The following is a 17249-nucleotide window of genomic DNA, read 5'->3' on the forward strand; positions in this document are numbered from 1 at the left end:
GACATTTTTATTGTTTCCTTGTGTTTTGTGTGATTACTAAAAATGGACCAGAACATTAGGAGCAGATTGAATCATTTTCCAGTAACCATATATGTCTAATGAATCTATAAAATAACCCTATAGGTGGGATGTTTAATTTAAGTAACATAATTTGCTCTCTCTATATAGTGTAATTTACTCTTTATTGAAAATATCAGTAGAAATGAATACCAGTGGAGATATACATTAAATTTTACACTCATCAAGTGGATGAAGGCTATGTTTTTATTGAATTATTGCAGATTTCCGATCATTGCAGAGCTCTGTTTTCATTTTTTTTATAATGTAAAAATAAATAAATAAATAAATTAATTAATTAATTAATTAATTAATTTTCTATTGAAAATGATTTTACTTAAATATATACTTTCTTTCCTCAAAAACAAAATGAATGTTATCTGCTCTGTAAAAACAAAAGAAAGAAAGAAAGAAAAAGGAAAATTTATAAAATAGGAATCTTTTGTAAAATGATAAATGTCCTTACTTTCACTTTTGACCAATTTAATGCATCCTTGCTGAATAAATATTAATTTCTGCAAAAAAAAAAAAAAAAAAAAAAAGTTATTTACTTTACTTTTTTAAGGAAAAACCTTACTAAATCTTGAAATATTTATTCATAAAACAAGATGAAACCATTTGACTATGGGGAACAAATAATAAACATCATTCAAGATACAAATACAAAATGACATTATTCAAGTGGCATCTATCTGAACAAAAAACACATGCGCATTTCTAAGTAAATAATAATAAAAATCTGTTAAATTACTGCTAAAGTAAGTATTTTCTTTCCTTTAAAAGTAACACAATGCATTATTTTCTGCAGAAAATTAATGTATTGTAAAAACTATTTCCACACCATTTTTTTTTTAGTGTGGGGGAAAATTATTATTATTATTTTTTCAATCAGTATAAAATTATTCTGTAAATATGTTTGTTATTATAATGACATCATAATATAAAGATTACATTTTTAATCCTATGTACCTCGCTCAGTATTTAGTTGATCACTGGTCTGCCTCTTAGATCATACTTTATGAGATCTGTGATGTCACAGACAGGTCTTGTTTAGGACTATTTATCACAGGCGTCCCATTACAGAACTTCAAAACCCCAATCCTCCCTTTAATCTTTAGATATGAGAGTAAATTAATATAAATGGACACATGGAGGCCACCAGCTGCACCATGTTGCCACAAAAAGCCATTTAAACGTGTTAAACATTCACGCGGCGTCACATCTTCATATTAGATGTTTTCATCTCATGTCTATTTTGATCTAAATGAGACAACAAAGGCATAACATAAATCTTCCATTACATGTTATGCAGTGCAGCATGAGTGGATAGAGCCTCTTCATGCTGGGTTTGTTTGGGAAAAGGATTCTGAGACTCCAGGGGTTTTATCTTCAGGTTATTTACAACTGCCTCTAACTCAATGCGACCCTCGTAAAGCTGTCCAGTCAATTTGATGGGCCCTGTGTGTCCTTCATGGTATAGCAGGGAAAACAGTCATGGCCAGTAAATGTCACACACTGAGATGCTATGCACATATGTGATTCTTCAATTGAGGATGGGTAAAAGCGTGAATGGGTAAAAAAAGGCTAAAAAGAATGGGATGGAGCATGTGTTTGTACAGTCTGTGTTTAACTGTTTAATCTGTTTAACCTGGCAAAGCATTGTGGGGCCGGCACCAACCAGATAATGTGTCGGTCAACATGCTGCGCTGGCTTTGAGAGGCAGGAGAGCACTGGAGTTAAAGGAGCTTATTATTCAGAGAAGCAACTACGTGGATAGATGTTTAAAATGGGCAGATTTTAATTAGGTGGTTCTTCTTACATAGGCTTGTCTGGGGTCTCACACTTTGCTGTTCTGAAGATATGAAAATCCTACATTTCCTAATTTTTATTTGATTTTATTTAGATTTATAACAGTAAAGTCTTGATTTTGCTACTCAAAAAATGCTTTTCCCATTGTTTTGATATTTTATATGTAAGTTTTTGTATGAATTGTATGACAAAATTATTCAACAATTTCACCACATAGTGAAGATAAAAAAAAAATACTGGTATAAACATTGCTAATGAGTGTCTCAAATCCTGAATGATCCAGGTGTTTGAAATTTGCATTAAAACAAACACACACACACACACACACACGCATACACGTCTATGTTACTAAGAGGGGACTATCGCTCTACACTGACCAAGAGGGGACCAGTGTTTCTGGTCATTTTTAAGAAACAAAAATTACATACAAAATTTTCATTTGAGGTCTTTTTTCATAATATAACTGAAAAAATGCATTTTTAATTTTTTTTTAAAAACATGCCAAGTGGGGACCTGAGTGACGTCTACCTATCCAACAGAGGACCTCCATAGACTGCAATGCAACTGTGTGTTCAAACATTAGGGCAATTGTACCAAGTGTTTCTTTACAATCTAACTGTATTTAAATGCAACTCTAAACTTTGAAACATTCACACTATATCACCATTGAAGAAATATATCCAAAATGTTTAATAAATTAGTATGAAGTGCAGATATTTTCTGGGCTTGACACTAATACAAATACACTTCTTAATATATGAATGCAATCACACAGTATATATATATATATATATATATATATATATATATATATATATATATATATATATATATATATATATATATATATATATATATTTGTTTCAGTCAAACCAAAAAATATTAAGACAAAACAAACAAGATACTATAGTTAATTTGAGGATAGCAAAAATAAATTAAAATTAAGAGCTCTTTGAGGTAACAGTTGCATGTCAATACTTCTGACAGTAAAGAGTGCATGTGTTAGATAAAATTAGTTTGGTACCCAGTTAGATGGTGACGTGTGACGCCTGTTAGACTGAATCACCTCTTCTTACATCACAGACACATTGTAAACATTATATGTTAAATTAAGAAACAACATTATATGTTAAGTTAAGAAACAATATTATATGTTAAGTTAAGAAACAATATTATATGTTAAGTTAAGAAACAATATTATATGTTAACTTAAACAATATTATATGTTAAGTTAAGAAACAATATTATATGTTAACTTAAACAATATTATATGTTAAGTTAAGAAACAATATTATATGTTAACTTAAACAATATTATATGTTAAGTTAAGAAACAATATTATATGTTAAGTTAAGAAACAATATTATATGTTAAGTTAAGAAACAATATTATATGTTAACTTAAACAATATTATATGTTAAGTTAAGAAACAATATTATATGTTAAGTTAAGAAACAATATTATATGTTAACTTAAACAATATTATATGTTAAGTTAAGAAACAATATTATATGTTAAGTTAAGAAACAATATTATATGTTAAGTTAAGAAACAATATTATATGTTAACTTAAACAATATTATATGTTAAATTAAGAAACAACATTATATGTTAAGTTAAGAAACAATATTATATGTTAAGTTAAGAAACAATATTATATGTTAACTTAAACAATATTATATGTTAAGTTAAGAAACAATATTATATGTTAACTTAAACAATATTATATGTTAAGTTAAGAAACAATATTATATGTTAACTTAAACAATATTATATGTTAGCTTGCTGCATTGAAAATTTTCAGATGAGTTCAGTAAAATATCTTTTAACCAGGCTACTTTAGCTGTTTAACACTGACATTTTTCAGAGGCTCCATTTTTTTGTAGGGTATTATCAGCATTGCCATTATATTCAGAAATAAACAAATAAATAAATAAAAGTAATTTGTTAAATGTAAAGGCAACCAAACAGATCACGTCATACTTCACCATCTAACTGGGGACCGGTTTGATCTTGGAGGCTAATATTTCTTTTTTTTTTTTTTTAAAGATAGATAGATAGATAGATAGATAGATAGATAGATAGATAGATAGATAGATAGATAGATAGATAGATAGATAGATAGATAGATAGATAGATAGATAGATAGATAGATAGATAGATAGATAGATAGATAGATAGATAGATGGATGGATGGATGGATGGATGGATGGATGGATGGATAGATAGATAGATAGATAGAATAGTGCTAATGTTGATCTGAACACTTAGGTCCCCTGTTAAATGGTAAACTGCGACCTCTCTTTGGTTGCTTTGACATTTCTTGAAGATTTCATGTTAACTTTGAAAATATTCAATTGGCTAAATTTCTAAATCAATGTTACAATCAACATATATTGTAACATTATATTATCATCCTTGCCATAGCATTCAGAGATGGTGAGAATGTGAAATATTGTTAAATGTAAGGTCAGCCAATCAGGCGTCACACTTCACCATCTAACAGGGGACCAGTGTTTTTATTTTATTTTTTTAATGCAACAATCATTATATAATTTTGAAAAACTCTGACATATTATAACCAGAAATTCTTCATAAAGTGGACTACCAGTAAATTTGCTAAAAATTTGGGACCAAAAATTATTCTGACAATAGACCTGACCATTTTTTGCTTAAGTGCTATCTGATATTATCAAGATGAATTTGTTCTGACAGGTTAACTCTGAGTTCTTGCCATCTTTTATTACCATTATCTAAACTATAGCAAATAAACTGTGATAGCGTTTGAAATGTTCAAGGTGTCTGAATAAATGTAGTTTTTACTGTATACATACACAAAATACGTATATGTACATATAATACTGACACATTGAGAAGTGTCATTATAGTTAGTTTGTTAGTACTTAGTTTCTTTATTTTTCAAATAATAATAATAATAGTAATAAAAATAGTAATATAATTAGAGTCAGCCAGCTGTCAACAGTTCAAGGGCAGAGGTAATGCCTCTTATAATTAACTATATATATATAATTTTTTTTTTTTTTTTTTTTACATTTATTTAACATTTTCTTGGCTTAACCCCAGTACACTTCTCAGTGTATGAATGCAACCAAAACCCATTCTTGAGAAGGTCCTATCAGTGATGATAATTTGATCAAACAGATAGATGGATGGATAGATGGATGGAATAATGCTAATGTTGATCTGAACACTTAGGTCCCCTGTTAAATGGTAAACTGCGACATCTCTTTGGTTGCTTTGACATTTCTTGAAGATTTCATGTTAACTTTGAAAATATTCACTTGGCCAAATTTCTAAATCAATGTTACAATAAACATATATTGTAACTTTATATTATCATCCTTGCCATAGCATTCAGAGATGGTGAGAAAGTGAAATATTGTTAAATGTAAGGTCAGCCGATCAGGCGTCACACTTCACCATCTAACAGGGGACCAGTGTGCTTTAGTCTAGAGAAATCACCACTACATGCACAGATCTGTTGCTGTGTACGTTTAGCATGTACAGTTTAGTTTGTGTAGAATTGTTTTTATTATTTGACTTTTTTCTGTTCAACACAAACAAAAATGACCCTCATTGGCCGATAAGAAACATCAAAGGAGGATTCGTTGTAGAGTGTCTGACAAAATTAATGTCTTGTAATCTATAATGTATGTTCAGAGCACCGCCGAGTGTTCCCGCGATCATTAAATCGAAACATACACGCGTATTTAAAAGGGATTTTAATACCCCACATTTTGAGAGTGACTCCCTGATGCGTGCAAACTAGGCTTCATAACATATCTAGACTGTTATTAGTATGTAGGCTATAACAGGTTTTGTAGTTGTCTACAGATCTGTCTTGCTTGAAAAATTTCTCTATTTGCACTTTGAATATATAGAAAGCACTTCTTGTTTCTACGTAATATGACTATTATGTTATTTGCTATGTGTTTATTTGTATGTTCAGTTTGTGAAAATGAGTTCACTTTCAGTCAGTCGATCTCAACGTCACATCGGTGATGACCGACACATTGTGATCCCACTTCTAGAAGCTCATGATTCATGACCGGTTCCAATGTCTAAAGAGACTCACATAAAATCATGCAGGAGAGAAGCCAGGCAGTTGAACAAAACCTTTTACAGAGCTTGAGTGTTGTTGTTTTTACTGCATATGATAATTCATACTCAGAAAGTAGAACTGAAATTATATTTATTACAAGATGATTTTTCCAGTCAAACATTTTTTAGACCAGAAGTTGGTCACTGAGATTCCTTTTTTTTTATCTGTAAAAATCTTGTTTTGTGGCTTGAGTTAAGTGTTGGCATTAATGCTAATCAAACAATAAAAGGCGAGAAGAAAAATAATTACATTAATTTCTCCAGTAAAGCATTATTAGTTTGTTTAATTTACACCAACAAAACAAATTTATGGGTTAAAAAGAGCAGAAAGAGCTATTTAAGATAACAATTGCATGTCAATACTTCTGACAGTAAAGAGTGCATGTGTTAGATAAAATGAGTTTGGTACCCAGTTAGATGGTGACGTGTGACGCCTGTTAGACTGAATCACCTCTTCTTACATCACAGACACATTAACATTATATGTTAAATTAAGAAACAATATTATATGTTAACTTAAACAATATTATATGTTAACTTAAACAATATTATATGTTAGCTTGCTGCATTAAAAAATTTCAGTTGAGTTCAGTAAAATATCTTTTAACTATGCCACTTTAGCTGTTTAAAACTGACATTTTTCAGAGGCTCCATTTTAGGGTATTATCAGCATTGCCATTATATTCAGAAATAAATAAATAAATAAATAAATAAAAGTAATTTGTTAAATGTAAAGGCAACCAAACAGATCACGTCATGCTTCACCATCTAACTGGGGACCGGTTTGATCTTGGAGGCCAAATGGGAATTTCTTTTTTCTTAATAGATAGATGGATAGATGTATAGATGTATAGATGTATAGATGTATAGATAGATAGATAGATAGATAGATAGATAGATAGATAGATAGATAGATAGATAGATAGATAGATAGATAGATAGATAGATAGATAGATAGATAGAATAGTGCTAATGTTGATCTGAACACTTAGGTCCCCTGTTAAATGGTAAACTGCGACATCTCTTTGGTTGCTTTGACATTTCTTAAAGATTTCATGTTAACTTTGAAAATATTCACTTGGCTAAATTTCTAAATCAATGTTACAATAAACATATATTGTAACTTTATATTATCATCCTTGCCATAGCATTCAGAGATGGTGAGAATGTGAAATATTGTTAAATGTAAGGTCAGCCAATCAGGCGTCACACTTCACCATCTAACAGGGGACCAGTGTTTTTATTTTATTTTTTTATTTACTGCATTAAAATCTTCAGTTGGCTCCAGTAAATTAAATGAACTGAATGTCTTTTAACATTTACACATTTGTAGAACCAACTGAAAATTCTCAATGCAACAATCAATATATATTTTTGAGTTTTGACCTCCATGTGTATTAGTGTCAGGTGTTGTATGGACAGCTACAACAAAATACTTTAAGCATTGGCACTTTAGTCGTTTAACACACTAACATTTTTCAGAGCAGCACTTGATTTAGGGGCTCCATTTTTATTATCAACATTGCTAAGAAAAGTAAAACAACAAATCAAAATGAAAATAATAAAATATGTTTATTTAAAAAAAAAAAAATAGTTCAAAATTACAGTGGCTTACATCAAAGTTATAACAGGTCTAAAACAGAGTCCCAAACAGCAGCTGAAAACAGCTGTAGTCAATCATTTCAATGCTATGACGCACTGATGCTGCATGTACATGGACCTTCAGTGTCACAGCACAGTTATGACTCCACACTGATACTCCACATCACACGCTCTCAGGGTTTATGGACTCAGTACTGTTGACCCAAACTTCTCTTAACTGAAATTATTCTGTTGAGCACAAAGTATTTAACTGTTTTCCAGTCTCTTCCATTACCCTTTAGAATCCTGTTTGCATTTATGCATCTTTCACAGTCCACTTTTCCAGGAGCCTTCATTTCCTCAAAGTAGATCTTGAAACAGTGTTCTATGACTTTCCTCTCTGTTTCTGACCAGGGCTTTCTGGCTTTTGCTATTTAACAAAATTAAAAGATAAAAAATATATATATAGTGAATAAATATATGAATGAATTAAAAAAAATTAATGTCAGTAATACATACTTTACAAAGTTGAAAACATGAAAAGACAATGATCTTCAGCTCTTCAGTATTGTTTGTGGTGAATGGAACATACCGTTTTGATTTAATGGCACTAGTGATTTACTGATGTGTCCAAGACTGAAGACTGAAGTCTTTTCTGAGCTGTAGCTGTTTATGGTTGATATTTGATAAGATTGGTGATCAAACCTGTAAATTCACACCAGTATTTATATCCAATCATTTTAATGCTTATTGTAAACTCTACAATAAGTCTTTGCACATAGTTTTGGCTTCCTGAAGGCATTCCTCAATAGTAGGATGCTCTTCCACTGATTTGCTCATCATTCTGCTTAAGATATGTTTAGTCTTTCATCCCACTGAAGACTGAAGTTACTCGTTCTGTCATGTAGAGACAGACAAAGTGGATCCTGGGTGTAGGGTGTAGTAGTCTGATCAGGGTGTTGTCAATCCGTCAGGATGTAATGGACCAAGCATCCTGCTACCTGTAATACAGAAGATTCATTTATATCAATGTCTAGTAATGGCCACCTGACTAAGCTGTACAGAATTAATACAATTAATAATGATATTGTCATGAACGCTGAAAGTGACATGCAGAACAATTCAACAAGTGCTCTTTTTTTGTAAAACTGATTTTATTATTGCATACATTAAACTTGTTGACTTGCATCCCCTTTAATACTCAAACCCAGACCCAAATTAAAAGATGTAATTCATGTAATAACACACTAGTAATTAGTGATTAACCTAACATTTTAAGGATCCAGAATTGTGCATTAGTTAAGAATAAACAAACCAGTAATTAATTATTAACTTTTTCACAATTATTGAGTGGCTCTTACTAAGTGATATTCAAGTTTATTGACCAGAATAAGCCAATAATTATTGATTAATTAATGCATTATTCTGGATTACCAATGCATTATTCCCTTAAAATAAAGAGTTTAAGTGTAAAGTTTCACTTTGCAGTAAGTCAGGTCAAGTCAATTTCTATTTATAGAGCACAACATTAACACAACCATCATTGATCCAACTGCTTTATAAGAAAAGGTTACTTTAAAAGCAACAGAGATCAAAAATTAAAATAAAAAATATGTATATATACACATTTAAAAAAATAAAAACATACATCAAAAGAACCGTACACCGCATCACTCAAATGCAAGGGTGTAAAAATGAGTCTTTAGGTTTGATTTAAAAACACTGAGCGATGGACAGGACACATTAACTAACAATGAGAAATACATTTGTTTAAATATTTAAGCTTTGTTAACATTAAAAAAAATACAACTGTTTATTTTTTGTTAATGTTAGCTCAACTACATTAAATAATATTTATTAATACATTATTAAAATCAAACATTGTATTTGTTAATGATGAAAGTAATGTTTACTAACATTAATAAACACTTTAAAAGTGATTTTCATGTTAACTAGTGTTAACCAATGACATCTTATGGGAAAGTGGTACTATTTTATGAAATATAGTAAAGACCATACCAATGCGGATTGTTTTTTCTTCACTTTGATCAATAATCTCTATTGTGTTGTAGTGCTATCTGCCCTGTTCATGCTCTCTCTCTCCCCCACAAACATCACACCTCTCACAGGATCAACACCTGACCAGTGAGTCTGGGATCAGGAAGACTGGTTTAATGTTTTTAAAAGAAGACTTTTCTGCTAATCAAGGCTGCATTTACCTGATCAGAAATATTGTAAAATGAATTTAAAATTGTGAAATATGTCAGCATCATTACTCCACTCTTCAGTGTCAAATGATCTTCAGAAACCATTTAAATTAGCAGAATTTATGTTCTTTTATGATCAATTATTATTGGTTCTCAATCATTAATAATGATTCTTATATCATCAGTGTTGAAAGCATATTTTCCTGCTTCATAGTTTTGTGGAAACTGTGATATCTAGTACTTTTTAGGATATTCAATGAAAATAAAGGTCAAAATTACAGCATTTATTTAAAATAAATTGAATAGACCTATATCGAGATATCTATAGATATCTTGCCTATATATATATATATACATATATATATATATATATATATATATATATATGTATATATATATATATATATATATATAGAGAGAGAGAGAGAGAGAGAGAGAGAGAGAGAGAGAGAGAGAGAGAACTGTTACTTTAAACTGTGATAATATTTAACTATTTTATAGTTTTCACTGTACTTTTTATTATTAAATAAATGCAGACTTGGTGAGCAGAATATTCTTTTAAAGACATTTAAAAATCGTACTGATCCCAAACCAAACTGATTTAACATTGTTTGTAACAAGTTTGCCAAGTTAATTCCATTATTTTACATTAATACTCAAAGTAAATTTGATTTACTACAAATAAATAACAATTCATGAAATAACTCTGAAATATGAGCTAAAGTTATTGAAATAGAAATGTACCTGTCTCCATGAGCTGTCAGGATCTCCGCAGTCAAACATCATTTCTTCTCCTGTAGTGATGTTTGTGGTCACAAATGCACACAAATCTGCTCTTTTCTGTTCATCAACAATCTGTTGGTCACAAACACATGCACATATTAGCTTTAGAGAATACATACATTTATGATACAAGTTTAATATGTGTCCCAGTTGTTTTCGAGTTCCAATGATTATCAATATTTAATATTTTATCAAGTATGATTATCAGTACATTACAATCTTTATAACAGTGCATCAAAATTAAAATACACTAAATATTCAAGCCACTGATTATCTATAATTTCTGTTTCTGTATTTTTTCCCACTGCACACTATGAACTAGTAATAACATTGCACAGTACACTTCTTGAAATTCATAAGCTACTATGCCAAGTATTTAATTAATATTTGCAGTCATACAGTATTGGAGACAGAGTCTTGAATGATAACTTACCTTTCTCTTGACTCTTGACTGAAATATGTCTTTATCTTTCCCAGATGCGATGAATGAACTCTTCTGGGTCTCATTTTCCTGTGAAATATTCAAGATTTTCTTAGGGTACACTGCATTTGCCAAAATGAAAAACAATATTTAGAAACAACCACAAAAAAAAATCTATCAACAAATGAACAAATATATACAGTAAATAGAGATTAAACAGCACTAACATTTACTAAGAGACTACATGCAAATTTTAACAGTCTGCATGCATTTTTGCATTTTTGGCAGACATTTATTTTTTAAGGCTACCATTTACATATTATCAGAATCTAAATTCAGAATATATAACTTACCTTTTCAGTCTTGAATGGAAAAAAGAGATGAGAAATGGCCTTAGTAGGCTTTGTTGTATGTGGTCCCTTGTAGGCAATGTAGGAATCTCAAAAAGCAGTTTGTCCTTCAAGGTTTTAGAATTTTATTTCACAAAAAACTAAAAAATTCAATTTAGATTATGTCAGGAAAATAGTATATATAGATATCTGGAGCATGATTGGATGAGACTCAGTTAAGCCGCGTTTCCACCGCAGGAACTTTACCCAGGAACTAGGGACTTGGTCCGGTACTTGGTGTGTTTCCACCGCAGGAACCAGGAACTAAATAAAGTTCCGGGTAAAAAAATGCCCCCCAGAAAGTCCCTGCTGGCGAGGTGGTACTTTTTTAAAGTTCAGGAACTTTCGGGGGCAGGACTTTGGCGCTAAACATGCTGATTGGTTGAGTTCACGCAGCATTGGTTGAGTTCAACCACCATTTATTCGGATCAACATTTTCAAAATATTACTGTTATTGTGTCATGAAATGTAATTTTAAAAGTATTTCAGGCGAGAATGTAGTTGTTTGAAACTCAAATCTGTTGTTTATTTATAAAGACAGCGCCTATTAAAAAATGTGTTTCGCCGATCTCGTAGACGGTGAGCTCCACTCGATCAGCGGGAGCTCAGTCCTCATGTATCCGCAGAGAGCAGCCTCTCCTGGGATAGACTTTCTGATATGTGCCGCTGGCTCTGATGTGTCTTTAGTGGTTAAACATAAAATATAATTCAGCTGCGGGGTAAATCTAACAGGTTTTCTTTGGTCTGTATTCAATTTATCTATATGTTAAAATGAAAATAAAAAGGCAAGTCTATATAATATTTCTTTCATTGTAATGGCTGTATATAACATTACAATAATCCCTGAACTAAGTACATTTCTACAGCTGTTATTATGTTTAAATGAAAATGAAAGGAGGCAGTGGTATTTTATATCCTATTTCGTTTTATTGTAAATATACTGAGGGGAAAATTGCAGTAGCCAAAGCAATCTGAGTTCACTCAGCATTGGTTGAATTCAACCACCATTTATTCGGATAATTTTCAAATATTACTGTTATTGTGTCATGAAATGTAATTTTAAAAGTATTTCAGGCGAGAAGTAGTTGTTTAAAACTCAAATCTATGGTTTATTTATGAAGATCATGCCTATTTAAAAAATGTGTTTCGCCGATCTCTGCGACGGTGAGCTCCACTCGATCAGCGGGAGCTCAGTCCTCATGTATCCGCAGAGAGCAGCCTCTCCTGGGATAGACCTTCTGATATGTGCCGCTGGCTCTGATGTGTCTTTAGTGGTTAAACATAACATATAATTCAGCTGCGGGGTAAATCTAACAGGTTTTCTTTGGTCTGTATTCAATTTATCTATATGTTAAAATGAAAATAAAAAAGGCAAATCTATATAATATTTCGTTTCATTGTAATGGCTGCATATACACATTTCCCTGAACTAAGTACATTTCTGCAGCTGTTATTATGCTTAAATGAAAACGAAAGGAGGCAGTGGTATTTGATATCATATTTCGTTTTATTGTAAATATACAGTAAGGAAAATTGCAGTAGCCATGACGAGCAGACTGAAGTTATCAAGTACGCTGCTGTTTATAGATTTACCGGACTTGCGTCGTGGCGGATATCACACTCCTGAGACGAATGCACAAAGTCCAAAGTCCAAAGTCCAAAATCAGCGTACTTTTAAAAAAAAATTTTTTATCAGTGGTACTTTGTATTGAGAAACGCGCGCAGACCTACGTCACCAGTCTATTCGCCTAATCTACCCGGTACTTTACACCGCGGTGGAAACGCAGAAAGCAACAGGTCTGGGGAGAAAAAAGTTCCTGGGAAAAAAAGTTCCTGGTACAAATGTTCCGGGTAATTTCGGTGGAAACGCGGCATTAGTCTGGATACTGTTGGTACTTTTTGCTGTGAGAGGGCAGGTGATAATGTGGAGACATTAGTGTTATTAGCATATAAGAAGAGAGCACAATCAGTTTACCAGACACTGCTGGGGGAATTGGAGGATGTGGGGATTCTTTAAAACAAGTCACTTTAACTGGGATTGGTTTGCTTTAAGATTATGTAGCTTGAAAAATAATCAGGGAATTTTTATTTTTTTTTACACTCAAGGGCATTTAGTGCTAGAAAGATTATAAAAGTATTAAAAACTATTTGTGTTGTATTCAAAGTCTTCTGAAGTCATACAATACGTTTATGTGAAAAGTTTCAACATTGAGGTATTAATTGCTGAAAATAATTCCACTCCATAAACACAGTCATCATAAAATACAGCTGAATTGAGTTTGAGATAAAAGACATCAAAACTGACGTAATAAATGTCCCTGTCCACAGCGTTTGTCTGTTGATGCAAAGGTATCTCAATGAAACCAGTGAAATACCCTGCACATGGAAAAACTGCACTAAATGGACAAACTAAAAACTTACGCCAAGGGCTCCTGACCAAGAGTCAAGCATTGAGAAAGAGTAAAAGACGGTTCCCAATGAGACTGTGAATTGTGACGCCTGTTTGGTTGCCTTTACATTTATCAATATTTCATATTCTGTTTATCTATGAAACAACAATGTTGATAATAACACTAAAACAGCCATTCTTTCCATCAGAAATAGTTAAACTTAAGTAAAAACATAAGACATAGAGTGACTCATCAGGTCGAGATGCAGTGCATAAGAGAATGGCCAGCATGCTGATGACTGGTCATACAGAAGCTGATCATACAGATGACCGTCCATACAGACCGCATCATACAGACAGTGATCACATCCTGATGTAACCAATCGCTCTCGAGCTGGAGGAAGTGCTGCTTTATAATCACAGAACATTCACTCACTATTAAAGTGATTCTGGCTGCTAGAAGGGAGAACATATCCTACAACACGAGTAAGTTCTACATTTTCTAATCACTTATTCTACAAATGTTGCAACTATGTTTAAACATGTTTAACAAAACTGTTTTTCCTTTTTTCTTTTTAGAAAAGTCAAGTCAACAGTTCACATTGTTCACTCTAAACAAGAATTTCACTTCATCAGAAAGTTCAGTCCTCAAAAAAAAAGGTATGTTGCTACTCAATATATTTTGAGTATAAAATGTTCTGAATACAAAAATATATACTCCCAAAAATGGAATTGCCAAAATCAACAAGAATAATAGATGTCAATCTCATTTCAAGACAAGTAAACCTCTTAGTGTTAGTGTGTATTCATCTGAATATCTTTCAGTTTCAGGGATCAGCTTTAACGTTTAAACCTGTGAGTTTTGGCTGTCCATGTTAAAGACTGGAAATGTAACAATAAAATAAACATCCTATAAACACATTTTTCAGCAGTTATGGAACCTCCAAAGATTTGAGCCATAATTAATCATTTGTATTGTATATTTTCTATCAGCTGCATGCAGAATCTGGATTGTTGGGACAGCTACATTGGACGTTGGTGGAAAGCGAGCAAGGGAAACCATGGGCACCAATCTCAGTGTGTCCTCCCAGGTCCAGTGTTTGGGGTGACCTCCTTCCTTTCTTCCAACAAGAAAGAACTGAACAAATGAAGATTAAGCTTTCTTCAATCGACCCGAGGCACCACTGGAGGAAAGGTGGACAGAGTCAGGAAGTTTGTGAACAATGTAATGGCCGAGTTTGTTCTCTGTGTTAATGGAGCACTGTCCATCATCCACACATAGTGTTTGACAAACCTGAGCTATATTTAAATGATGAGGTTCATTTAAGCCCTAAGGGAAATGATATATATATTTTTTACTGATATTATCCAGTGTTTTAGAGACCACAGACCATAAACCTGACGCTGGATTGGTGCATGTTATGGGAAAGAATGTCTCCTGTATTTTTTTTTAAGTACCTGTAAAAGTACCCAGCAGTGTGTTCAACAAATGCCTGACTTAATAAAAGTATTCCCCTGACTTACTGCTATGATCTTATTTTATTTATCTAGCATTTAAAAATAAAATAATATACAATGCCTAAAATATAAACAGCTTCTTTGCAAAAATGTTGAGTTTTAACCTTAATTTAATAATAATAAATTAATATCTGGTATAATTAAATACTATTTGTATCATTTCATTTATAAATTACACTTAAATAGACCTGCTTTCTTTTCTGGGCTTTGCTTGTATGTCCAAGTATCTGCTCGCTGTGAGAGGGCAGGTGATAATGTGGAGGCATTAATGTTATTAGCATATGAAGAGAGGAGACCATCAGTTTACCAGACGCTGCTGGGGGAACTGGGGGATGTGGGGATTCTTTAAAACAAGTCACTTTGATTCAGATTGATCTGCTTTAAGATTATGTAGCTTGAAAAATAATCAGATTTTATTTTACTTTTTTATAATGCACTAGCCAGGAAATACCATCATACACATTGTAGATACTGATATATATATATATATGTATGATTCAATGTTTAGGTCTCCATTTTGTTCACTATTGAACGGTCATTTCTACACAGACTAAACTGTACATGCTAAACTTACACAGCAACAGGTCTGAACCTGAACTGTACTACTAACGTAAAAAGATTAAGAACACCGCATTTAAAGTCTTTTAAATCATTGATGCAACTTATAAAAATGACATTTTCTGAATGAGGAATTGTTTTATTTTTTTGTGTGGCTTAACGTCGGGTTTTGAGTAGACTTTTCTATTGAAATTATTAATTTTAAGTTTACTCTGTGACGTCACGTTGTTGTTCTAATCGACGTTCAGAAGAATCCATTCAACACGGCGGGTAATCACAAGCGACTGGAGCAAACTTATGGAACAACTTGTAAGTACATCAAGACAATTGTGAAAATGTCTTATTGAATATCACGATAAAGGGATATTTTTATTTTTGGGAAATGCTGTTTTTACAGAGCGCCCAAGCGCTTTTGAATGTGCATTGATTTGGATTGTATTTTAGCATCACTGCTTACAGTATGATGTTAACGTCAAAGAAGGACACTAATCTTAACGTTAGCTGGCATTTCGTCACTAAACGATTTGAATGTCACTGGTGTTAACTGTGATGTTCAGGACTGCGTTTCTCAAAAGCATTATGAGCAAGTCGATTGTTGAGACCATTTGGTGTCAAATGTTTCTACGCTCATCCTAGCCATACAGTGCTTTTTTTGGGGAAATGCCCTGATAAACGTGTGTTTGTTTGTTTTTTGGTCTTTTTTTAAACAACTAGCTTCTAAGAGTACTAATCCAAAATTAGGTTTAAGCTTATACACAGACATGAATATTGTAATATATTAAAATTACAAATGAAATGTACAAACTTGTAGTAAACCTTTACAAATCTTTCTTAAACTGCAGGCTGAGCTGGATGCTGAATAGAACAGAGTGAGCCTCAACACTTCAGGTACTGTAACTTCAAGTTGTGTGAAGTGTCCGAACATAACAGGACACAGACTTGGCTTTCTCTTTTCCAATGTCGGTTAAACACTTTACGTTTTTGTGGTTTTCTAGGTTTCACCATATCAGAGACCTGCAGGATTCCACAGACATTCATGAGATTCTAAACGTCTGATCTTCATGTGAGGGAAAATCACAAACACTAACTGCCTCTATCACCGTTTTTTTATTATTATAGTTTTTTTTTACATGATGTCAACATGAAAGGAGCCCTTCATGCTTTCCCAGTGTACATGTGTGAGAATAAATGTTCTTTAGGACATAAAATGTAAGAATTAACTGCCATAATAGATCTGAAATAAGAGTGGTAGAACTATGACGTCAGAGCTGTGCGTTGCATTGAGATTTTCATGTTTTTTTTTTATGGAGTTTTTCAATTTATGAATAAAATAATGCCTGTGGTAAACATAACTTGACGATGCTTCTATTTATTTTCTACAGTGTAAACTGCACACACTCACAGCCTAAAACTTT

The 17249-nt window shown here is 32.2% G+C and overlaps 1 long non-coding RNA gene across 1 annotated transcript; it reads right to left on the reverse strand.

Moving 5' to 3' along the window:
• Window positions 1–8066: 8066 nt before the first annotated feature.
• On the reverse strand, window positions 8067–11047 carry LOC113091077 (uncharacterized). The gene is made up of 3 exons (XR_003287283.1): window positions 10993–11047; window positions 10521–10631; window positions 8067–8570 (listed from the first exon to the last, which is right to left on the reverse strand). It is a non-coding gene; the product is annotated as an uncharacterized LOC113091077 (long non-coding RNA).
• Window positions 11048–17249: the final 6202 nt, after the last annotated feature.

The sequence above is a fragment of the Carassius auratus genome, unplaced genomic scaffold, assembly GCF_003368295.1.
Source record: "Carassius auratus strain Wakin unplaced genomic scaffold, ASM336829v1 scaf_tig00214073, whole genome shotgun sequence".
Lineage (NCBI taxonomy): Eukaryota > Metazoa > Chordata > Actinopteri > Cypriniformes > Cyprinidae > Carassius > Carassius auratus.